The sequence below is a fragment of the Panthera leo genome, chromosome C2, assembly GCF_018350215.1.
Source record: "Panthera leo isolate Ple1 chromosome C2, P.leo_Ple1_pat1.1, whole genome shotgun sequence".
Classification (NCBI taxonomy): Eukaryota; Metazoa; Chordata; class Mammalia; order Carnivora; family Felidae; genus Panthera; species Panthera leo.
Genome location: NC_056687.1, coordinates 89,039,063 through 89,064,490, shown reverse-complemented (window position 1 = coordinate 89,064,490; position 25,428 = coordinate 89,039,063). Strand labels below are relative to the sequence as shown.

At 41.9% G+C, this 25,428-nt stretch overlaps 1 pseudogene; it reads left to right on the top strand.

The window, feature by feature from the left end:
- Positions 1-5,426: 5,426 nt before the first annotated feature.
- On the top strand, positions 5,427-5,633 carry LOC122199077 (annotated as a pseudogene).
- The last annotated feature ends 19,795 nt before the right edge of the window (positions 5,634-25,428 follow it).

The window sequence follows — 25,428 nt, the reverse complement described above, 5'->3', positions numbered from 1 at the left end:
TTGCATGATGCAGCTTTTGTTTGCCCTGTTCTGAACAGATCTACATACTCTTAGTTACCCTATACAAGGTGGAAAGGGTGATGTATTCCAGCAGACCCTTACATGCAATAGGTGTCTTTTCCTTAACGAAGTTTTGGATTTCCAGAAGTTTCTAGATAGACCTCTAATACCAGTGATATTCATGAATGAGCATTCACAAATTTCAAAACAAACATTGAATAGCAGAGCCCTTGGGACCTGATTCTGTTACTTCTTTTATGACTCTGAAAAAAGCTAATTCATTTCTTTAAGCCTCAGTTTTGTCAACTGTAAAATGAAGATGGTGAAAATATAAGTAAACAAAGAGTAAGTTACAATAAATTTAGTTGTGTTTGTAGTTGCTAGTTGTTTTAACTACCAATAGGCTTGGAATGGGAGGTAAAACATCTGTTTCCTCAAGAAGCATGAAGGTCTACGAGCCTGTCTGGATTGGTGATTTTCTTTCTGATTTAGATACCAATTCAGTAGGCACATCTGATTTTGAAAGGGTCAACAAAAGAAATGGGCAATAATAAAGACACTATTTGAGATATTTAAAATTCAAAGGATTTTGATCTTTAATTTTTGTTGACTCACAGATAGGACAAGAAAAAAAAGATTATTGAGATTTGAAAAGAAGAATTGAACCAATGAACTGGAATGGGGAAATTATGGCTTTTGGAGAGTGACAGTTCAAAAGAGAAATGTTAAATATTGATGATATCTGTGAATGCTCCCTGTGGTTATGTGCTGAAAACTGATATAATACATTCCCTATGTTTGCTTTAATCTAATTTTAACCTAGCAAGTTGTAAAAGTAGTATTTTCTGTTCATATATGAGGAGATTATAGGACTAAGACCTTACCTGCCTGGGCTTTCTTGGGGACTTCCCAATAATGTCTAATTCTAGGTATCTAGGTTTGTCCAATCTTGCTTTATATTTAAACTTTTTATTTTGAAATAATTTTAGATATAAAAAATTGCAAACATAGTGCAGAGAATGTCCATATACCCAGCTTTCTCTAATGTTAATATCTTATATAGCCATATAATAATTATAGAAGCTAAGAAAGTAATAATAGGACAATCCTCTTAGCTCAACTACTGACTTTATTTGGATTCCCCGGTTCTTCCATGAATGTCCTTTGCTTGTTCTAATAGCCAATTCAGGATTTTACATTGCACGTAGTTGTCATGCCACACACTGGATAGTTTTGTGGCCTTTCCTTGTCTTTCATGACTATTAAAGAGAACTGGTCAGGTATTAGATAGAATATCTTTCAATTTGAGTTTGCCTGATGTAATCTCATGGGGAGATGGAAGTCCTGCCTTTCGGACAAGGATACCACAGAAGTGACATGTGCTTCCTTGCAGGGCATCATATCAAGGGGTTCATGATGTTGATGTGTCTCATTGGTGGTAATGTTAACCTTGATCATGTGGTTAAGGTGCTGTTTGCCAATCTTCTCTATTGTAAAGCTATTCTTTCTCCCTTGGTAATTAATAACTATCTTGAAGGAGATGCTTTGAGATTATGAAAATATTCCACTCCTCAAAATCTTGCCCATGAAATTTAGCATCCATTGGTGGATCTTAATATCTTAGAGTCTATCTTCCCATATATTTTTCTATGCATCTATAATGCATGTATAAACAAACAGCTGATCATGCTGTGCATGCTAGTTTGTAAACCTGCCTCTTTCAGTTAATGATACATTGTGAACATCTTTCTATAGCAATAGATATGTTTCTATAACATTTAAAAATTTTTATTAAAACATTTTTTTTTAACATTTATTCATTTTTGAGAGACAGTATGTGAGCAGGGAGGGGCAGAGAGAGAGAGGGAGACACAGAATCTGAAGCAGGCTCCAGGCTCTGAGCTGTCAGCACAGAGCCTGACGCGGGGCTTGAACTCATGGACCGCGAGATCATGACCTGAGCCGAAGTCAGATGCTCAACCGACTGAGCCACCCAGGCGCTCCTATAACATTTTTAAAGAATAGCTCAATATTCATTATATGGATATATCATAATTTTGCTTAATGAATCACTTAGTATTAGATATTTTCATTGCATTTAACTTTTCCCTTTTACAAATGGTGGTGTGATGTACCATTGTGATGCCATCATCCTTCTGTATATTAAATAGTGTGGCTCAAGGCCAGTGGCAACATTCATTGAACTTACACACCTTGCCAGGTGTGCTGGTGCTGAGCATTCCCATGTTTGAGCTGTATGATGGCTATGACTATTACCCACAATTCACACCAGGGTGTTGAAGTTCACATTTGGTAATTTGCCCAGTTTCATTCAGCTAATCAGTGGAATCAGGACCTGAACCCAGATTCTGTTGACATTAAGGGCTAGCTCTTACTCACTGCCCCCAATTGATCTTGTTAGTTACTGTCTTAAGCACATTTCTAAAACTGGAATTTCTGGTTAAGAAGGTATGCACATTTTAAAGGCTTTTGATACATAGTATCTAAAGGCCATCCAGAAAAGCCTCTCAAGTTTACATTCTACTCCCAGTGCAGGTAGGTGTGTGTGTGTGTGTATGTGTGTGTGTGTGTGTGTGTACATTTTCCTGACACAATGGCAATATTGGCTTTTATAACAACAACAACCCTGTTTGTTAAGGAAGGTTTTTAGAGGGGTCTGCCTACCGACAGGAAAGTCTCGTATGGTTGTTCTTGGCTTCCCAAACTTCCTCTTGGCTCCCTGATCCAGAATAACAAGGCTCTAGGGCGAGGAGCACAAAGAAGATCCTTGTTGAATGAGTGAGTGAATGAATGCATAGATAACTCCTGCCTCGGCTGGTGGCCTTAGTGCAGCCCTTCCCTGTTGCAGTGGCTGTGGAAGGACATCTCAGGGAGAGGTTGCTGCTCTTGCCCTGGCCTCAAGGAAAGAAGAGACCTTTTCCACTTGAGGAGGAAGGAATAAACAAAACCTGAGGGATGGCTCTTTCTTTCCCAATCACAAACTTGGATATGCAAACTATCTTCTTTACCTTCTTAAAGTAAATGTAATTTCTCACTTGACAGAAAGTTTTGAATTTAGTCTTTTCCAAGTAAACTCCATCCAAGTGAGAATTTTCTCCGCAAGTTCAGGTTTATCATCCAGTCACATTCAAGTTCAAATCCCCCCTCAGATCTTTTTCTTCTCCGTCCCACTCCTTCCTGGGGTGGATTCTAATCTCTTAGATGTTTATGCAACTGTCTTGGTCACCTCTTCATTTTGACTTGTCTTGGAATTTTCTGTATTTCCTCTCTAGACACACCCTGGGATGGCCTCAGGGCAGTCTGTAGGGCAGCCTCTGGCTTCCCAGGGCTACTGCTCCTCTGATGTGATCTCCTGTGTGCCCCAGTGCTGTGTGAACCTGACCTCCCACCTTTTCTTATCGATTCCTTTTTTTTTAGTGTTTATTTATTTTTGAGACTGAGACAAAGCATGAGTGGGGGAGGGGCAGAGAGAGAGAGGAAGACACAGAATCCAAAGCAGGCTCCAGGCGCTGAGCTGTCAGCACAGAGCCCGATGTGGGGCTCAAACTCTGGGACCTGAGATCATGAGCCAAAGTCGGGCGCTTAACTGACTGAGCCACCCGGGCGTCCTTCCTATCGATTCTTGTAGACTTTTTGTTCTTCTAGGATCCCAAGGCAACTCTTCTTTATAAATACATTTACAACTCAGAAAAAAATTTTTTTTCTCAAATCACACACCCTGATTTTGATTCAGAAAAATCTGTTTATTATACCTATCACTGACTTTGAAATACAGGGGGCTGTAGAGATATCGTTTCGAAGATTCAGTGGATAGATTTTTATCTAACCCATTTACACATAAATGCAGCTGCACATTTCTCTCACTTGGACTCGTGTTGTCTGCACAAATGTTCATTTTGATGTATGAATGCACCCTTGGCGTTCACGGATTTGACATTCCTGGTTTCAACTATTTGCAGATGACCCAGAGATTTATGACGTGTACCAATTTGTTCTTCTGTTCAAGCACAGATTTGAATCACATGCTCTCTGGCCGCAGTGGCCCAGGAGTCACTCAGCCGGTGTGGAAATGTAGGTGGCTGCCCAGCATCCCTCTGTTGTAGGCTCACTATTTCCATCCCTCCTCACATCTTCCAGTACTCTCATTAAGCATCTGATTACAATGGAGGGTTCATTTCTCTGAATTTAACGGGAGAAAATCTGTTCTGTGCTATGGTAGAATTCATGAATCTAGTACTTACGTATATTCCTTGGGGACACCACTGAGCTTCCCCTCCACTGCCAACAAAGGCCCCCTCCCTCCTGGAATGAGGGTGTGCTTGTAGAAATGCTCTCAGGAATGCAGGAATGTAGGAATGCCGAGCGGTGGCTTGAGTACCTGGGAGCAGCCAGAGATCACTCAGTCCCTTTGTGCAAGGTGAATGGCCAGCCTGGGAACCCTGAAGCCTGAGCTTCTCCCCTCCTAAGGCCATAAGGCCACATTGTGCCTGGGCAGGAGGCATGGGAGTGCTGGGGTGAGGACAGCCTGAGGACTCTAGCCCCAGTCTGCTCCAGCCAGCATAGCTAATAGCCAAGGTTGGTTTTCTGTTTACTGAGAGTCCACCTGTGACTCTCAACCCCGGCTCCTAGAATCCCAGAAGGAGCCTGTTTAAAAATCGAGGTGACTGATTAAATCAGAATCTCTGGGGGGTATGGCCTGCATTTTATTTAAAATATCCCAGGTGATTCTAATCCACAGCTGGGATTAAGACTCACTAGGCCAGAACAATGTTTTTTGGCATTTTTTGGTCCCTAAGGGAACTGGTAGCATGGCCCAAGTCATCTTTCAGGCTGGGGACCCTTCACAGCCCTGTCGTACTCCAGAAACTCTAAACAATTCAGATAGGACTAATGCCTTTGCAACTGATTTCTGCTGAACTGGCCATTTCTTCCTTCTCTGTGAGGCTAATTTCTCCTTATCCAACACTCAGCGTTAAGGGCTTCCTTCTCTGAGGAGCCCTGAAGCGACCTTCCCTCCTAGCTTGCCATTGGCACCCCCAATTCCTGGCTGGTTAGGTGATTCTGTGTCCCTGAAGCCCCTTGGACACACTGAATGTTAGCATTTTTCATATCATTGCTTGTCTATCACCTTTGTTGAACTGCGTTTTTCATCTTGTCTCCTCAAGTCCTTTGGATGGTGCCTGGCACACCCGTGCATGTCTGTTACATGAACGGGTCAAGTTTGGATTATGAAGTTCAAGACCTTGGAGGATATAATAGACAAAAGGAAGAAATGGGCTACTCAATATGTATTTAGATGCATAAATGAAAAGGAAAAAAACACCTTTTTTTTTTTTCTTGAAATAGAGCCTATTCTTCTTTGTGTAAAGTTATGGGAGCAGTGGTTCTAGAATACTGGCCCTCAAATCGCTTCTCGGCCTTTTGGCTAAGATCAAGTGTAGTATCTGTTCTTATCAGTTTAATAGAATACTGGCCCTCAAACTTGGTGGCACATTGGGATCACCCTGGAGAGTGCTACAAAGTAGTGGTGCCAGAGACCCATCTCCTGATACTTGGATCTCATTGGTTTGGGGTCTAGGTAATTCTATGAACCGCAGTGTTTAAGAACCACTCATCCAGGCTGTGTCTCAAGCTGCTATCATTGGAACTATCTGTGGAGTCTGTTACCAGGGCAGGGCCCTGGGTCCTGCCTTGAAGAATCTGATTCCACGGGACTGAGCAGAGGCCATTATGCCTTTTTTTTTTTTTTTTTAATGTTTGTTTATTTTTGACAGAGAGAGAGAGAGATACAGAGTATGAGCAAGAGAGCGGCAGAGAGTGAGGGAGACACAGAACCCAAAACGGGCTCCAGACTCTGAGCGGTCAGCACAGAGCCCGATGCAGGGGCTCAAACTCATGAACCATGAGATCATGACCTGAGCCAAAGTTGGATGCTTAACTGACTGGGCCACCCACAAGGCCTGAGGCTGGTGTGCCTTTTAGCAAGCATCACACATTACTCTGATGGGTCTCTCTAGTAACCAGACTTTGAGAAACACTGACCTACAAAGTTGGTTCTGAAACTCTCTTTTACTAGAGCATACTGCTAGCTGAGGCAAGGTGCATTTTGTTTTCAGTTGTCCAGGCTCAGCTTTTCACTTTGCATAACCCAAATACCTCCGCAAGATTTACATTTCAGATGGACGCATGCCCGTATGGTTTCTATCCACTACTAAATATTTGTTATTTGTAATCATATTTTATATCTCTCTTACTGAGTTGCAAATCTCTTTGGGGCTCAGATATTTTATTCACTTTGTTTTCACCCACTTATGCTTGGCGCAGTGCCTCGCAACTAGCAAGTGCTTAATAAATGTTTATAAAATGAAAGGATTACAAAAACAATTAGGTGTTGTTCTGAATCAGCAGCTTGCCTAATTCAATTTAAAACAAAAGATGGTTGGGGCGCCTGGGTGGCTCAGTCGGTTAAGCGTCCGACTTCAGCTCGGGTCACGATCTCGCAGTCCGTGAGTTCGAGCCCCGCGTCAGGCTCTGGGCTGATGGCTCAGAGCCTGGAGCCTGCTTCCGATTCTGTGTCTCCCTCTCTCTCTGCCCCTCCCCCGTTCATGCTCTGTCTCTCTCTGTCTCAAAAAATAAATAAACATTAAAAAAAAAATTAAAAAAAAAATAAAACAAAAGATGGTCAAGAGAGGAGTACGAAAAAATAACATTAGTGAGAATTCATATCAATTTCTAATATTTGCAGTTAAAAAGAGAAACTTAAAAAATGGTTTGAAGCACTTCCTTGAGGCATATATTTAATTACCAAATCATTTTTGTCTCTACCCACCCCCCCCCCCACCTCCCCAATATTTAAAGTAGCTGCTCTCTCAGTAGACTATAATTAAGGAGGAAAATCAGAGTCAGGACAGAGTTTGCCCCACTCTGAAGGCACCTTTGTATGATTGGAACTCTTCTCAGTATCTTATCTCAGGTCTAGAAGGCACTCTCTGGGCACCTGGGAGGTTGTCACGCTCCACCGTTTTTCAGGCAAGATGTCACTTTGGCTTTCTAAACCTGTTCCCCTTCTCCACTTTCACAACCCTGTAGCAGAGAGGGAAGTGGCTTTAAGGGTCTGGCAGCCAGGGAGCTCCTTTACCAGTCCAGGCTGGCCGACCTGCTTCCCCTCAGTGCTCGCCTTCTTCATGTAGGCATGTTGTCATAATGATGCAGGTAGAGGCTGCAGGCCTGGGAAGTTTTTCATCTTTCTCTGGTGTCTTTGCATGTTGTTTACCTTTCTGTTCCATTGTTCTGAGTCCTTACATGGATAGAGGCTTTCCAGCCAGGAAAATCTGGTGCTGGTTGCCCTCTCTCCACTTGGGACAGGACAGAGGGGAAGGCTTGGGGCCAGGGCTAGAATCGACTTCCTGTCCCTCAGTCGGGCACTTGGTTTCCTGAAAAAGAATGTCAAACTCCCTTCTAAATATTGTTAATCACCTCTTTCTCCACATGTGTGAAGCAGGGGTCAGTAATTTTTTTTGTGTAAAGGGCCAAGATTGCATAATAAGATAATAAGTGCTTTAAATTATGTGCACGTTAGGGTCTAACTACTCAACTCTGCCACTGTAGTGAAAGCAGCCATAGGTAATACAAGGCAAACAAATGGTCATGGTTGTTTCAACAAAACTACATATTTATGGACACTGGATATTTGAATTTTATGTAATTTTCATGTGTCACAAACTATTATTTTTGTTTTGCTTTTTTCCAACCGTTAAAAAAAATTTAAAAACCATTCTTAGCTCAAGGGCAATGCAAAAAACAGGCAGCAGGCTGGATTTAGCCTGTGGGCTATAGAAATAAGGAAGAAGGAATGGGGAAATGGTTTTCTCCAAAAAGCGTAATGTGGTTTCCTCTCTAGACCCATGCATATGGGGTTTGGCATGCAAAAGCGTCTACAGGAAACTGGAAACATAGTGGTTTGAGCATTCTTACCTGGAAATAGCCCCTGAACTATGTCTAATATATAAAGATTTTAGAACATGATATAAGTTGCGTTCCTTAAATCTCTGAATAAAATATAAATTGCTCCCCCTCCTTTGACTGTTAGTAGACTGAAATCTTTGCTCCTTCGTTGGGATTGCACAGGAAGTTAGGATTCTTTGGTGCTCATCAGGCACGGTGAAGGAGATGCCCATCACTAGTCCATAGTGCTGTCTTTACTCTTGCTCCTTCTACTTGGTGCTGGTGTTGGGGTTGATTTCTTCGCTAAGATGGGAGTTCAAGCATATGTTTTGCTCCCCACTGACTGGTCAGGTTCCCACACCCTCTATGCTGTCAGAGCGTCCCCCTTCTAAAGGCTTACCGTGGTGATGCATGAACTCCCCACCCACTGATAAAGTCAGATCCGAGGAGAAAGCCTTTCCATCCTAAGGCTCCTCAATTCTTGTGTCCATGGTGCTAGATCTTGCTGCATCAGCCTAATGAATTCCAAGCCATTTCCTTTATCTCTGAATGTCACCATTCCCTCTGTATTCATGGGTGATCCCAGAGCAATTTCTCTTCCTGGATGATGTATATAGAGTGGAGACATTTAGAAGCACAATGTTCTCCTCTTTGGGGACTGAGGCTGGGGTGGGAGGGGTTAGGGAAAGGAGACACTAATATTGGTTAATTTCTTTCATAATAGCACACACTTTTGTTTCCTTCTCCTGTACCAATTCTTACAATGAAATGCCTCAGCTGCTTCCTGGTTGTTTGGACTCTCTTCTTCAGATGTCAGTTCTTATTGGAGGCAAAATTAGGAAGGGATGAGTCCTGCTGAAACAGGGAAGACCCTACACTACTTGAAGACCTATACTGGAATCCTTAGTCTTTTCAAGTCGAATCACTTTTTTTTTTTAATCTATTGTTCTCCAGAGTGTTATTTGAAGAGGGTATGGTTGTTTCAGACCGAGTGTTGAAGGGCCTTCTACTAAAGAGTCTGGACTATATTTTATAAGCAATGGAGAAATTTATGCAGAAAAGCAAAACAAGTGCATTTTTATTTTGGGTAACTAACTCAGGCAGCAATGTGGAGGATGGATCAGGAGTCTGGGGTTGGGAGTCCCTTATTTGGTCACTACAACAATTTACACAACTCTGGTTCGGATTATTTACGCACACACCTGCCTATCTCTCACAACAGATTGTGCTCTGTTCAAGGGTAGGTATTGTAAGGCTCAATTTTGATTCCCTCCACTCCCACCCCACTCCTAGAGTCTCAAATATATTTATTTTCACATTTTTGACACTTAATAAAATAGTGATCGAATTAGATTGTCCCCACATGGACTCTTAGAATACAAACACTGAAAAATAGAACACTTCCATCTTCGCAAACTTTTCACTGTGCTATACCTTTGGGGTGAAACAGGGTTCTTTAGTTTGACAGTAAAACTGATGACACCTTTGGGTAAACCTGTCTTCCCTTCCCCCTCCTATTAGCACCAGGAACTAATTCTCTGTTTTATAATATATATTCATGACAATGGAATATTAAAACCACATTCTCAAGTCGTAAATATTATACACCACAATTTTACATGGTATTGCATAGCCACTGTCTTGTGCAACAACTTGGCATGGAATTACAAATAGTATGCATTAAATTTCATATGCTCTTTAATTTTTTTATCTCTTCATTTGCATGCATATATTTTATAATCATTCATTCTGGTAATAAACCCCACAGGATTTTAAATTGAATTGAAGTCCCAGATGCTTTAAAAGAATTTATGTTGCATAATTGTACTGGTTTGCCTGAAAACAAAAAATAATGTGTGACTTAAATATTCTGCCCAGGAGAGAAGTCAGACTCTTTCTTGAAAGTCTCTGGCTTCTATTGACTTGTTGTGAGAGAAAGATCCCAAAAGCTAAGAGAGTATGCAAATGATGGCACAAAGGAAAGAGAGACAGTCTCGGCTTTTGAAAAATTCACTGTCCAGAAGCATATACATATTTCAAGTGAAAATATTTGTGAATTAGCTATAGAGCTTACTCCATAGCCAGAGAGGGGAAGTTAGTGTATTGACACAAATGTTTATGGAAGACAAAGAAGAATTGTTCTTCCCTCAACGGGAACAACCTGAGTGGACCAAGGTAGGAGAAGTGTTTAGTACCTGGAAGAACATCTCAGAGCTTGAATTTGTTATCTATAACTGCATAACAAATTACACTCAAATGTAGCAACTTGCAACATCATTTTTCCCCTGTGATCAGGAATCTGGGAGCAGGTTAGCTAGGTGGTTCTGAACCAAGGACTCTCATGAGGTTGCACGCAAGCTGTTCGACAGGGCTGTAGTCTCATCTGAACACTCACCTGGGGAAGATTCTTTTCTAAGCTTACGTAGGTGGTTGTTGACAGGCTTCAGTTCTTTGCTGCTGTTGGCTGGAGACTTTAGTTCTTCACCATGTGAGCCTCCCTGCAGGCTACCCAAGTGTCCTCATAACATGATAGCTGGCTTCCTACAGAGTGAGTGATTCAAGACAGAGAGAGAAAGACAGAAGGAAAAATCACTCAAGACAGATGTTGCATTCTTTTAATAACCTACCTTCAGAAATGAGGCATCGTTATTTCCATTATATGCTGTTGGTTACCCAGACCAACCCAGGTACAATGAGGGAGGTACAACCCACAGGTGGGAATACTAGTGGGTGAGGATCATGGGTGGCCACTTTGGTGGCTGTCTGCTCCATGGCTGGATAGGGGCAATGACTCAGGACCACAACCTGAAGATGGTTTTTGAATCATGTCTTTGTGTGATGAAGGCCAGACAAGAAGATGAGAGAGGGTTGAGGCAATAAGGGTATTCTCAGCTGCCCTCCTACATCTATGCACCTATTTCTCTGACCTGTATCAGAAAACTGTGGAATAATTAGTGGAGAGAGCACTTGTTTAGGAGTCAGGAGTCATGTAATTTGGGTTTGAGTGTGGTTTGACCACTAACACTTTGGACGTAGAGGATGCATTATTAAATGAACATAGACTAGAGTTTAAGAAGTTTCACTCAAAGCCACTCCTCACTTCTTACTGGTTATGTGATCACAGGCAAGCCTTGTGAGCCTCACTTTCCCATTACAGGAAATGGGGATAACATTTTATCTTTTAGAGTAGTTGAAAAGACTAAATAAAATGTTATTCTCCTGCTCCTTCCGTGCGTGGCATTAACTTGTCACTTCACTTCTCTGGATTGTGTGTCAATGGAGAAATGACAATAATGGGGAATTTTACCCAGCAGAGTCACTGAAGTGCTCTCTGTGGGGCCCAGGCACTGTGGTTCTTAGCTGTGCCTTATCTAGTTATGCAGCCTGAGCAGGGGACAAGGCTGGGGCTGGACACATGATCAAACCTAGATAATGGTGAAGACGGGAATGGGTGAATGCAGGGTGAGGAGAAGGGCTGAGGGCTGGGCTTTTCCTTATGCATGGAAGATATTTTTGGACAGTGATTAAAGGGAACAAAGAAGGAAGTATGACTGATGGTTTGTATATTGCTGGTATTACAGAAATAAGGAAGAGAAAATGACTAGCAAAAAAAAAAAAAAAAAAGCAAAAAACGAATGGTAAGTCCCTCTTTTGAGAATGCATGAAATTAGTCCATGTTTTCAATTCTAGACAATGTTCTTTCAGATATGGAACGGATACCCTGTAGCTCAAGTACAGAAAGGGAGACAGCAGAGGAAGGGGTGAAATAAGGAACTTGATAGAATTCCATTGGAGTAGGGAATCGGAGCTAAAAAACGAAGGTACTTTGATGTTTTCTGAGGCATTTGCTTTTCTCTTTCAGTCCTCTCTGATGTGTTTCTTGACTACCTGCCCTTGCCCACTCCCCTTTCATGCAACATGACTGCCTTAGTCCCGACTTTGTGACATGGCCTGCCAGCTCAGAATCCACCACGGACTGGTCTTTAAGTCCTGGTAACTCAGATTTGGAGAGGGGATCTTGTTGGTAATTGGTTAGAAAATGCATTGGCTGGCCTTGCGTTAAAGGTCTGTGCCAGAACCCGTTGCATGGCAGTTTTCTGGGAGAAACTATGAGAGATACAGTTAATGAAATTACACCTGGGACATCATTTCTCCTTCTAATAGATGGCGATTGTACAGAAAGTGGTTAACAGGCCGCCTGTTTGCATTTAGGAGGATAATGCTGAGGGATAGAAGAGTTTGAAAAGTTTCATGTGGCAGATCTGGGATGGGCAAAGAGAAAGCTTCTTTTTTCTTGTGACCGAAGTGATGCATGTTCTGAAAGTCAGTAGTTTTCAGACTTGGAGTTCACAGAGCATTAAAATTAGAACAACAACAACAACAACAACACTGACATAAGGTTGTGACTTTATATTATGCCAAGAAAAAAATCCTAAAGACCTCCAACAATTACTACTTAAATAAAAATCATTTCATGAGAGAAATGACATTTCTACCCCAGAGAAATATGAAGGGCTTACTCTCAGGCTAGCAGAAATTCCTTGAAGTGGAATATGCTTTGCCTCATGAGAAACCAACTATGTTATACTTACTTATTTTCTCTTACTCCGTGCCAGCTCTTGAAAATTTTGTTGCAGGTTGATCTGAGTTGGTTTCTTGGTACTCGTTGGCTGACTTGTTTTGGGGGAACGGTTGCTGTAGTTTAAAAGAAGACACGTAGGTCATAGAAGGTTAGAGCACGTCATCTAGTAACAGGATGAGAAAACTGACCATTATTTGATCATTTATCTATTCATTTTGCTCATTCACTGAATGAATATTTGGTGCACACTGCTATGTGGTTCACAGATATCAAACGACTCATCCAAGATTATTCATTAATTTTAGTTAATTGCTGAATTGGCTTTTTAAAAAAAGCAGTCTTGGGGCGCCTGGGTGGCTCAGTTGGTTAGGCGTCCGACTTCGGCTCAGGTCACGATCTCGCGGTATGTGAGTTCGAGCCCCGCGTCGGGCTCTGTGCTGACGGCTCAGAGCCTGGAGCCTGTTTCAGATTCTGTGTCTCCCTCTCTCTCTGACCCTCCCCCGTTCGTGCTCTGTCTCTATCTCAAAAATAAATAAACGTTAAAAAAAAAAAATTAAAAAAAAAAAAAAGCAGTCTTCTTCCTACTGATACCCTTTGCTTTTCCAATTGGACAGGTTGTGGGGGATTAAACGCAAGTTTTAAACATGTGGAATCAAGATTTCAAATTGGGTTTTTCAGAGAAGGGGTCTTGGCTAGATTAAACCTCCAGGAAAAGAAAGGTTGAACTAGCTGCCGCGATTCAAATGTAAAAAAATTGCAGGTACCGGTGCACTAAAATGTAAAAAAACTTAACCCCTCCGATTAAATTAAATCTTTAATTTAAAATTTCTTTCAAAAAATTTTTTTCTCCTTGGTAGACATTACTTTCATAAAGGCATATATGTGGAAAACCTTTTCATTTCAGGGAAGACTGCTTATATAGCTATATATTTGTTCAGAATGATTCTCCCTCCACCCGCCCCCCCCCCCCCCCATTCTTCAAGGCATTATTGTATCATTTATGTGGGTGTCTGGAAATTTTCTAATTCTTAAGATTTCTGATCATGACCAAATTTCATTCAGGTGCTGCTCCTCTTCAAATAGAAAAGTTTGAATAAAACCTTTATCTTGGTCTGACAGAGAGAAAAAGTGAAGGGAGAGATGTCCCAATTCTCTCAGTTTCCATTAAGTTTAAGCAGAAGCTTTGCCTGTGGAAAAGGAGATATTCTGATGGCAAAGAGACTGAGGAGATTAGGTGGCTTTCACACCACCATGTAGGATGTCATTCACTGAATATCTAGATAACCTGATTTCCAGGTCCACACAGAGGTATATGCTCTGCTCTGTGCAGTCAGTAACAGCGCTGATTTACTCTGGGAACCTTCCCTACATTACAGTTAACTTACAGTGCAAGTGATTTGCACTTTAATGGAGTTGCAAAGTCTGTGAACTTCATTTCTATGCATTCCATTCCCATTGCCTATAGCTTGCATTTAATGTCAAGTCAGTGTAGACATTGTTAATGTCTTCCTGTGTCATTTCCCCCCTCTTAAATGCACTTACAGGATTGAAGAATTTTCATGATATTACCTTTGGCTTTAAAGTATGAAAATTTTAGTAAATAGAGAAAATAATGTAAATACAAATTAAAATTACCAGAAATTCCATTTCCCAAAGAAAACCACTGTTAGTATTTTGGCATATGGCCTTCCCCCACATCGTGGCAAAATAGAAAAAAAAATGCTATTTAGAGGAGCAGTGACTACAGAAACTTCTGCATTTTAGAGGAGTAGTGTAAGTCATCTCCGGTAAGGTTGATAATTTGTTTATTTGTTTGTTTGTTTGTTTATCTAGGCCAGCAATAGTTTGGGAATAATTCTGGATCAGGACAATAGAACCCAAAAAGTCCTGCATTCGAAAAGCCAAATTTAAGACTTGATGCATACCTCAAAAAGTAGGTCCACAAACAATTCGCGAGAAGTAAAAATTAGCACTCTGTGCAAAGGACAGAAAAGGAGAAATAGTAATTCATTCAAATTACAGTCTTGTGTCTATTTAGATACAATATGCTACAGCTCTGTTTATTGTCTTGCCCATTCAGGCTATAACAATGTTACTGCTTTTTGGCTTTGCATATTGATATACAGTGTTTTTCATTGTGATCAAGAACTGAGGAGAGAAAAAGGAGAGAGATTTAGTGAGCTATGACACAATTAAGATTTTACGTTGCAATGTCTCTTTGGTTTGTTGTGTTTTGTCAAAGATGTGTCTGGTCTCTATTGTTTTTATTATTTCCAGCTGTCCTAATTATTTTTCTCATTTGATTTTAATTCAGCTTTCGAAGAGGAGCTGGCTTGCCAGGTGGTTATCATTTTTTCTAAACTCTTTCAGCTCTAATGAAAAAAGATGTCCAAAAAAGTCGTTATTTCAGCATTTACGTGTAACATGTTTATGACCCCATTGATGAGGGAGTCACGTGTTCCTAATGCTGATTCCTATGTTGACACTGACACCCAGACCCTGGGAGAGAAGAAAAAGGCACAACCTTTCAGAATGTGTGTGTATTTGTTCTTAAAAGGGAAGAAAAACCAAAACAAAACATAGTGTGTTCTTGATTGGGAATAAAATGTTGACGTAAGACAAATGTTGTATATGAATACCCTTAAAAAATAATCCTAACTAACATTTATTGCTTGCTAATACTTTTAGTTTTCATAAGCTAGGTTTTCTTTGGGTTACATGTTAACCAACCTATTAAAACTCATGAAAAAGGGAATAAAAGACTTGATCTAGAGGTGAAGGGGTCTATGAAGTCAAGTTCAGCTCCATGGAGTGGAATGGGTGTCAATTAGTCACTTACCTTTGGGAAATGAAACAAATAAATGGTTATTTTTCATTTATATTAAGTAACAGGACAATTAAAAGCCACCAGGCAGTTTTCCTTTGGAAAACTTGGCTGTATGAACCTTCTCCCCAGACTTGCCTCATTGGCGGAAGGCAGCTGGGTGACTGCAGTTTCTCGTCTTCCAGGTGCTTCCATGCCCCATCACCCACTGTCCTTCATCATCTTCCTCGGGCCACTCTTTCTCAGTCTAGGTCACTTCCACCTTTCATGCCTCCTTCAAGTGATTTCCAAAGCTGATTGCTCAACGGTGTGTGCATATCCTCAGGAGACGCAAGTGTTACTACTTGGAAAGCCAGCCCGTGCCCTCTCTTTGTGTGCTCAAACATTTCACAGGGTAGTGAGCAAGCCCAGAGAGGGCAGGCTCTGCAGGTCGTGTCCACACTGCTTCCTTTAAACTACTAAGATGTGTCTAAGATCTATGCCTGGTGCGTGAAAGAGCTAATCCTATTCCACAGTGCTGTCTGCCTTTCTTTCTTTCTTTCTTTCTTTCTTCCTTTCTTTTTTAAATTTTTAATGTTTATTTTTGAGAGAGAGAAAGGGCATGCACAAGTGAATGGGGAAGGAGCAGAGAGAGAGAGAGAGGGAGACACAGAATCTGAAGCAGGCTCCAGGCTCTGAGCTGTCAGCTCAGATGGGGACTCGAACTCATGAACTGCTAAATCATGACCTGAGCCAAAGTCGGACGCTTAACCAACAGAGCCACCCAGGCACCCCTGTCTGTCTGCCTTTCTTAATGCATACATATTAAAATGACTTGGCAAGAGGGACTGTTGTGAAGGTGGGGGCCCCTGAGCCTCCGTGTCCTTCTTTGTAGATGGGGATTCCGATCAATGGGGTGGATGTGAAGATTCAGTGTGTATGTGAAAGTGCCAGTTACTGAGTAAGTGTCAATAACTATGAGTTCCTTTTCCTTCCTCCCTCTGATAAGTATTCCAACCCCCAGTTATTTCTCCAGGGCAAGTGAGTGGAAAGTAGGTGTGGAGTCTTTATGTGTCACAGTGTGACTACCCCATGCCCTGCTGCATAAGGTCCTTGCTAGACTCATCATTGATATGGAAGTCGTATTAGAAAATAACTTGAGAAAGTAACAGTTTTCTAAGAATGCTTGGCCTACACTGGCCATTTTATCCTTTAGAAAAAGAACCCTAAAGCTAGAATTATGGACGTGACCCTTTTCCTCTCTTTGAGAAATAGGATAGTTTCTGGAAGAAGCAGCACAGAGCATAAAAACTGCCCTGGACCCAGAATTGTGAAATGTATTTTAGAACTGGTCTGGACCCAGCTTTCAATATGTGCCGCCTTGGTCTGTTCTCTTCATACGCAAAACTATCCAGAGATAGCCCAGCCATGCGCATCCTGGGGCACCTGCTTCCTGCCGATCACAGCCTGGTGCGGGCCGTTCCCTGCGGGAGCCGTGGCCAGAGCCAGCTTCAGTTGCTCCCTTTGCTCTGTTCTGACTAAGAATGGCTCCATCCTCATTTACAGAACCTCTTCCTAACCCCAGGCCCGAGAATCCTGCCTGCCCTTCCTCAGCGAGCAGCCACAGAGTCATTGGGAGAAAACTCAGAGGTGGCTGGTTTCCTGATATTCTGCATTTATAGGAGAGCTTCGGTCCTCCCCACACTGAATAGCAAGCATCTTGAAAACCCTATCTCCCAGGCTCCCCTGCTCATATCATTTGGAAGCAAGGGATTCTTCGCCAAAATCTCCAGGTTCCTAGCTCTGCCATCCAGGAATGACTTTCAGGGAGTATTTCTTTAGCACAGCCCAGATGGAAATGGTTGTCTACTCCTGAATTTACACAAAAAGATAATTCTGTACTCCCTTGTGATTACTAAAATAATTTTTTAAAAGTGTACTTACAGCTATTTCAGGCCCCTGTATGTGATAATCGTGCAAAGGCCCTTGTGAATAGAAGTAGAGTGTACTTATTTGATAATCACCTGGAGAAACTTTCCCACCCACCTTGTCATCCTTCCATGTCTGCTTACCTCTTGCTCATCTTCAGGCGTCAATTCTAACGCCCCGTTCCTCAGGGAGGACTTCCCTGACCCCCTGGACCAGGTTTACTTTTGCAGCAATTACCTTAATTAATATTAAAGACTTATTTGTGTCAAAGAAGCAGAAACAAGGCTCCAGAATCATACACCTAATGTTAGAATCTTGGCTCTGTCTCTTACTCGCTTTGTGGCCCTGGGCAGCTTATTGAGCTTTTCTGTCTCTGTCTTAGGCTGCTTGGGCTGCTGTAGCAGAATACCACAGACTGGGCGGCTTACAAACAACAAACATTTATTGCTAGTAGCTCTGGAGGCTGCAAGTGCAAGATCAGGGTCTGGCATGGTGAGGTTTAGGGGAGGGCTCTCCCCTGGGTGGCACATTGCCCACTTCTGGCTGTGTCCTTCCAGGGTGGAAGGAGCAAGGGAGCTCTCTGGGGTCTCTTTTATAAGGGCACTAATCCCCTTTCTGAAGACTCCACCTTCATGATCGAATCCCAAAGCCTCCACCTCCTAATACCATCCACTGGGAGTTAGGATTTGAACATGTGAATTTTGAGGGAGAAACAAGCATTCAGTCTATAGCAACGGTCATTTCTCTATGCAGTGGTGATTCCCTATTATATGTCATAGAAGACCAAACTCTCCAGCCTGGCTCAAATCCCAGACAAATAGTTAAATAAAGGATGATATGAGTTTAATTTTAAAAAATGTTCATTTACCAGTAGGGATAGTTTTTTCTTTTAAAGAATTTGGCATTATGAATGTACGATGGCCTGAATTCTCACTGGACATTCTCTTTCTTTTTTCTACTCATATTAATGAGCAACACTTCATTATTTAAAAAAAATTTTTTTTAATGTTTATTTATTTTTGAGAGAGAGAGCGAGCACGAGCGAGCATGAGTGGGGGTGGGGCAGAGAGAAAGAGGGAGACTGAAGCAGGCCCTAGACTCTGAGTTGTCAGCATAGAGCCTGACATGGGGCTTGAACTCACAGAGCCGTGAGATCATGACCTGAGCTGAAGTCAGACACTTAACCAGCTGAGTCACCCAGGCGCCCCCAAGCAACACTGTAATTTTTGCCGTATTTTCCTCCTATTTGTTTTGTGTGCCAGGTTTTACCTTCTACACTTCTGGAAATTAACTTTGTTATTAGCTATTACCTTCTTTAGTTAGGTTTCCAGGCCTTTTAAAATAGAATTGTTTCTGCTTTCCTTTTTCCTTTTCTGGACTCCTGTTGCTCTTCCTGGTAAGAGCTCGTGAGCCCAATATACCATCTGCCCCCTCCTTCTATTTTAGCTAGCACAAATCTTTTATAGACTCCCAGCCTCAACATGTTAGAGTTGAATGGGACCTTCAGGAATCAAGGCCGGCCCCATCATTCTGTAAATGAGAAAATTTACAGAGCCTCAAAAAGGGAAGCAATTAGCCACCAAGTGGAGCTAGTTAGGGGAGAGGCTCCTCATCACAGCACTGGACACTACCCCCCCCCCCCCCCCCCCCCCCCCGCAGCACAGGGCTGCAATAGGCTATAAACCCATTGCTGTGCATGGACATCATTCAACCTTTGCAATTTCTTTACCACATCATGAACTCTCTTCTACTAGACACCATTAACATTTCCTTTAAGAAATCTGAGACCAGCCCAACTGGGTTTTCCTGCTTTCCTTGTCTTCTTTTCCTTTACTTAGGGAATGTGTTCAGGGTGCTCTTTGGGTCTGATGTGGGTCCGTAGACCCGAATTGTTTGGTAAAGTCAGGCTGATACTCAGCTAGAAAATAACCAAAGCATGTTGCACACTGTTCTGCTCAGATAGTTAGCAATGATGCCCCAAATTCCCAGGCTGGACAGAAACACTGAGATCCAACAGTTGGCCTTTCTGGATTGAATTTCAGATAGTCCTTCCCTGGGCCATTCTCTCAAGGATTGCTTTGACAGTTAAGTGAGAGAAGAAAAGGGACAACATTACTGATTTTAAACAAAAGATAGATCAAAAGCATCATATATTTTAGCAGACCAATTCACACAAATGGAGTAGGTTTGCAAATAGAATTAACTAATTGAAGTGGATATGAGACATTTATGAACTTTGTATCAGAGCATGCTATGGTATAAAAGATGAGCCTACTTTTCAGGGAAGTTACATATTTCAGCCTTGAGAAGGGTTATCCATCCCCTCCCCTCCCCCACCAGGACCACGCAGTGGCTGATTCAGAAGGGGCAGGTGATCCTTAGCTTACTACACAATGTACAAAGAAGACATCACATTTATTAATCAACTGAAAATAATCGCTCATAACATGCCATTAAAAAAAAAACAAAAACAAATGAAACACCAAAGAAGAAGAGAACTTTGTGTTCAAAGCAGAAGATATTGTACAAGTCATAGATTGCTAAATTTATGCAGTAGCCATTTTTAAAAATTATCTAAATGTCACAACACAAACACTATGTCACAGCAGAAAATAATCTTTTCCCCATGCAAAGCATGGCGTCATCTCTAAAGTTCCCTGCTATTAGAGGCACTTGCCAATGTTGTGGGCCAATTAAAAACTTTGGGCACATTGATCGTAACACTATACTTTTTTGTTTGTTTTTATTTGCTTTAGTTATAATAAAGCAGAATTAAGTGACAGTTGTGCCAATACAGGCAGATTAATCAATAGCTGTGTGCTCATTAGCTGCGGTTAGGAAGCTTCTAGTAACGGTGACTGTTGTCTCTCCGACTTCTATTCCACCCCTTCTTTCTGTTGTGGAGCAAACCTCTGATTATACATGATGCTATGCATCGCAAAAGAAGCGTGGTACTATTTAAATATTATAAATAATATATAAATTAAAATTTTTAAATATTCATTTTTGAGAGATGGAGAGTGACCGGGGGAGGGGCAGAGAGAGGAGACACAGGATCCGAAGCAGGCTCCAGGCTCTGAGCTGTCAGCACAGAGCCCAACGCGGGGCTTGAACCCACGAACCGTGAGATCTGAGGCAAAGTCGGACACTCAACTGACTGAGCCACCCAGGTGCCCCAATAATAAATAATATTATTTGTGCCTTATAGAATATGTGTAGTTTCAAAGATAAATATTCTTGAAGTATAAAACAGCACTACAGTTTTGCTACAGCAGAGTGAGAGGGGAAACGTAAGTTTGATGTACGATGCCAGATGCCAAGGGGCAAAATTCCAAGCTCTCTTATAATCCAATTGACACATACAATATTTATTACAGAGCAGTGGGAGTTCATTATTTCATCAATAGGCTGAGAGATAGGAAGATTTGTTTTTCTTTTTGGGTGAACGACTGTTTACAATAACAGAATTCTGTATCAGGTGTGGATCAACCCTTTCTTTTTATAATTCCAGTTAGTGAAATAAACAAGGTGCCAGAACAAGGTGATGAACAGTGTGGCACGAGCATGCCCTTTAAATGGCTTCCAACAGTGGTTTAGCTAGTTGAGACTATAACGCAAACATTAAAAAGGCTACCTTTGTCAGATTTCTTGTTCTTACGTGGCCAGAATTTACAGCAATGGGAAAGGAAAATTAGGGCAGCTAAAAGGGGTGGTCAATTGCTTTTTTTTTAAAGTAGTTTTTTTTTAAGCTTATTTATTTTGAGAGAGAGAGAGAGAGAGAGAGAGCAAGTGCAAACAGGGGAGGAGCAAAGGAGAGAGAGAATCCCAAGCAGCCTCTGCACTGTCAGCGCAGAGCCCGATGCAGAGCCTGAACCCACAAACCATGAGATTGTGACCCGAGCTGAAGTCAAGAACCAAATGCTGAACTGACTGAGCCATCCAGGCACCCCTTTTCAGAGTAGTTTTTAACACTTTTTTCCGTATTACCCGAATAATTTATACTTGACTAGCTGCAACCTTGCCTCCTCCAACGGAAGTAATGTGTACAAATTCAGTGATGCTCTTGTACCTTCAGGATCTCCCGGTAAGCAGGGGTGGTATTTGACTTATCTAACTAGTAGGATAGAGATTCTGACCAATTGGATTGGACCCTGGCTGGGATGCTTTGTCTGCAGGCTGAAGGTAAGGCCTGCCAGATGGCTTCTGTTGAGATAATTTGGGATTTGTGGGGGACTATCCATGGCTAATGGTTTGGAGTATTCATCTCTGGGCCCTCCCACTTTGTGGGAGATGTTTAGATAATTCAGATCTGTGGATTACTCCAAGGTTGCATATCCATTCCTGTATATGTTTTTGTTGTGGGTTTAAAAAGCATGGGCAGCATGGCATGTTGGTAAGAGTTTTGGATTAAATGACCAAAAAAATCTGTATTAATGTAATGTCCCAACTCTGCTACTTAACCAACTGCATGAACACAGATAATACACATGATCTCATGCTTACCTATAGAATGAGGGTACTGGACGAAAACTCCCATCTGTTCCATAGTTCATTTAGACTTAACACTCATGCCTGCTCACAGACCATTAATACAAAAAACAAAACAAAACAAAAAAACCTTGCAGCTTTCTGAATTGTGGAAGTGCATAGTCTCCTCTCAGTGGAAATTTGCAACTGTAATGCATCTTTGCCCCAGAGATGTGACTTTCTCCTACCTTCACGAGGTCCGTATTTTTGGTAGTTGAGTACTATGAAATGAAAAAATGCTGTCGGTGCAGGTACTTAGTGTTCTATTCTGTCTTACAGTCTTCAATATCATGTCACATGAAATTGGCATGGTTTCTTAAATGGAAAACATTGCATACCTGGGCTCCAGTCTATACCTCCGAAGGAGAAATGTCACCCCTGCGGGAAGTTTGGAAGCCACTATGGTGGAGCGAGTTATCTGCTTTATGTGCTGCCAGTCTCACTCTGCAGATTGTAAAAGAGGAATAAGTAGACTAATTTTGTCACTTTCCATGCATCTCTTTCATTACTACAAGGAGGGGTGAGCAAAGACTTCCATTAATGCCTCTGGCTCAGCTGCCGTGCTGGCCATCAATAATCCTCTACCCTGCCCCTTCCTGCCACTGCATTTTATTGAAGGTTAAAAATATCTATTTCCTAAAAATTGTGGCAAGAAGGAAGCATTGTTCCCGCCTTCCTCACATGTGGGTAGGTAGACAGGGTTTGCTTGCCAAATCCAAATCTTTGTGTGGGGTAAATTACTCCTTACGCTGATCATAAAATAAGCATCTGACATTTCCTGCAAATGCTCTATTTCTTCCTACAGAATTAACCTGCCAAAAATATTGTGTTTACAATCTAAATATTTGGATTATAAGCCAAAAGGGTGGGGGAGTCTGTCGTCCTCCATATTTTGCACCGTGATGTGTCCAATAAATGTTAATTATGATAATAATAAATAATCAAAAAATAACATGTTGAGGGGGGAAGTGTGAGGAGTCAGGAATGGTAAATTGCATTAGTTATGAGAATTGTTAACAGGGAAAAATATGAAAAGATGCTGCCTCACTGCCTATCCTGCTGCAGACATTTTCCTAATTTTAGGATCTAGAGACACATGCGAATGTCGTGCAAACTGACTCAAGGGCTCAGGCTGGAATGACAGTCAGAAGGTGTGATGTTTCCTAACGGGCGTTGTGTTTGGTCCAGGGGCAGGTTGAAATCTCAGAGCACCATCCCTGGAATCGGAAGACTTGTGTTCAGATCTGTGCTCCAACAATTCCAAGTGACTTTTCCAAGCCCCTGTCCCTATCTCACCACAGGGCTAGTGAAGGTCTTGTCAGGGCTTTTCTGAGTGTTCGATGAGATCGTGCACGAAAGCACTGGTGCACACTGGACACAGTAAATACTCAAGAAGTGTAACTGTGATGGTGATGATCCCTGGAATCTCCTTCCTTTAATTGGCGGCTGCCCTGGGCCCGACGCAGTGCTCAGGACACAATGCCCTGGGCATGCCTTCTGTCGCGCTTTCCCTCCTGCAGAGGGATGCCTGCTTCTGGCCTGGACCATATGTCTCTTTTTTGGAGATAGCATCAGTTTCAAATATTCTGACCTGTTGTCTCCACAAATCAGTAAAATAACTGAGACATTGCAGTAACTGATAAATAGTAACTGATGTCTTTGAGCAGTAATACAATAAAAATAGATACGACGCAGAAATTGAGTCACTGGCTGAAGGAATTCAGGGATTGATGAGGACACGTGTGCATGCTAGCCCATATTCAGTTCACTTATGCGTATGTATGTGCTGTTTCTTCGTTGTAAAGTTGGGAGAATATCATGCTTCTAAAATCCTGTCGGTTGGGGCTGATGCAAAGGTGACAGAGTGCCATGGTGGGAGGAGAAGGACACGGTGAATTTCCCAAGTACTACTGAAAGTAGTTAGGCCATTTAAAATGAATTCAAAAGAGTGTCAGAGGGTCAGAAGTATTTCCTTTAAAATTTCTATTTTATTTTCACATTAAAATAAATAACGGATGGCCAAAATTCAGTTGGATAAGACATTTTGTAAGAAATCATAAAATCATATCAGATTTAATTTCAGAAACTGTGTCTAGAGTTTTGATTTGAAATTATGGTTAACATAATTGTTCTATGATAATCAAAATTCATGGAGCAGAAGACTTTGTCAATACCGAAGACGTCCAAAGGAAGGTGCAATGTATTTATTTCTGAAATGATGGCCACAGAGCATACATGAGTCATGTTCAAAAGAAGGATAATGGAGCTGCATTCACAAGCCTGTGACTAATTGCAAAAAGCCTTGGAAAGCTGCTTAAAATTCTTTGCTTTGTTGATAGTGGTTTTTTTTTTTTTCATTTAAAAATTATCCTATTTGCAAAACTGTCCCAGGGCACATGCTCAAATTATAATTGTTATTATTTTAAATGATTATCTATTTTGAGAGACAGAGTGTGTGTAAGTGAGTGGGGGAGGGGCAGGGGAGAGGGAGAGAGAGAATCCCAAGTAGGCTGCATGCTCAGTGCAGAGCCTGACATGGGGTTTGATCCCACGGCCATGGGATCATGACCTTAGCCAAAATAAGAGTTGGACGTTTGACTGAGCCACCCAGGTGCTCCTCAAATTATTTAATACATCATTTATATGGCAAATGACCTAGAGTAGCAACTAAATAATATTACGAGCAAATCCTCACTGTAGTATCAACCCACTGCACAAGATTAACTAGAATAAACAGAAGATGCTGAACCTGGAGATCTCCTTCTTGGCTTTGTGTTCATACATGGTGATAAAGGTCAGGTATACTCAGGATTTTGAATTATGACACCCCTCTCAGGGTGGAGATAGAAATTTCACTAATAATGATTGAAAGTAATGATCTTCGCGGGTGCCCGGGTGTCTCAGCTGGTTAAGCATCTGACTTCAGCTCAGGCCATGATATCACAGCTTGTGAGTTTGAGCCCTGCGTCAGGCTCTGTGCTGATAGCTCAGAGCTTGGAGCCTGTTTCAGATTCTTTGTCTCCCTCTCTCTCTGCCTCTCCCTTGCTTGCACTCTGTCTCTCCCTCTGTCAAAAATAAATTAAAACAACATACAAAAAAAAAAAAGAGTAACCATTTTCAGTAGTAACAGAAGGGACTGGCTGGTCTATACATATGTGGTTGTGATTTGGAATCCTGTGAAGGTAGCCAGAGTGCTTTCTTCGGGTGTGTTCATAGTGTAGGACCATGGCATCTGGTAGCTTAACCCACGCTGCCTGCATTTCATCATCCGAAGAACTGTTGTGTTGATAGGAATGTGGCGGGCAGAGGACTGAGAAGGGGGAGACAGGGCTGGTTGCAATGTGAACATTTGGGGGTGTGGGCCGCGTTAGACTGTGGCTGTGTGCAGAACCAACAGGTAAGATACTCTGACTAGTTCCCCTTGTTGTGATTTCATGTTTAAAAATTTTTTTTTAACATTTATTCATTTTTGAGAGACAGAGAGAGACAGAGCATGAGTGGAGAAGGGGCAGAGAGAGGGAGACAGAGAATCCGAAGTAGGCTCCAGGCTCTGAGCTGTCAGCACAGAGCCCGATGTGCGGCTCGAACTCACAAACTGTGAGATCATGACCTAAGCCGAAGT